This window comes from Aquarana catesbeiana, linkage group LG07 (genome assembly GCF_042186555.1).
Source record: "Aquarana catesbeiana isolate 2022-GZ linkage group LG07, ASM4218655v1, whole genome shotgun sequence".
Lineage (NCBI taxonomy): Eukaryota > Metazoa > Chordata > Amphibia > Anura > Ranidae > Aquarana > Aquarana catesbeiana.
In genome coordinates this window covers 295365247-295366312 of record NC_133330.1, presented here as the reverse complement: position 1 = coordinate 295366312, position 1066 = coordinate 295365247, and positions in this window count along the sequence as shown.

The following is a 1066-nucleotide window of genomic DNA, read 5'->3' as shown; positions in this document are numbered from 1 at the left end:
AAAATAAAAAAAACAAAAATAGTTGTTGTTTTATCGTTCTCTCTCTATTCTCTCTCTATTGTTCTGCATTCTATACTGCAATGTTTTATTGTTATGTTTTTATCATGTTTGCTTTATAGGTATGCAATTTTTTTATACTTTGTTTTTTTATTGTTAACCACTTTTTTGTTTTCAGGTACGCCATTCAGCTGCAGAGCAGATTTATTTTTCTTGACAGCAACAGCATTTGCTCCCATGATACATAAAGCCGTGACTCCAGCGCTGTCGGAGGTGATTTCACCACCACAGTTACATACTTCAGCATATATGCCGAAGCGTGGGGGCAGCAGTGGGGCCCCCATGCTTCGGCATATATATATTATATTATATTATATTATATTATATTATATTATATTTATATATTTTAAAACCGAAAAGAAAAATACTGCGCTATCCCTTAAGTAAAATAGTCCACACAAGTGTTTAGTGAAAAAACAAAACAAAAAGGGCCAAAAAAACTAAATGTTGCTGAAACCTTAAATGTGAGACAACCCCCACCTTAATAACTATACAAATAATAGGCTGCGCTACCAATAAATAAACGTGATCGTAATTGATACAACCAACTCAGTGACAATCAAGCGTAAACAGAATACAAAAAAAAATGATAATTATTCAATAACTAAAAAATTTAAATCACATAAATAGAATAATAAATGATGGTGAATGAGGATTCAGTGATAAAAACAATTAGAATGAGTCCATATAATCAGAGAATAAAGTCCTTATGAATACAGAAACTTTATGGATAGAGGGAGAAAGACACCCTTTCTTCAAGTGATGTAAGGCATGCAAGAAAAAACTGAGCGTGATGTTGCAGGGAGTTCCTCCACCTCAAGTATGTAAGCCCCTTACCAGATCCATAGATCTCCTGTCACAGAGATCTTACACGCAAGTGGCTGTATCCCCCAGCCACTGGGTCTCTGTTAAGATGTATGTCACGGGCCACCGCTCCAGGAAATCAACCTAGTAATGATGTTTCCGCTCCCAATCCACAGGTAAACAAGAAAAGAGAATGCTCCATAGC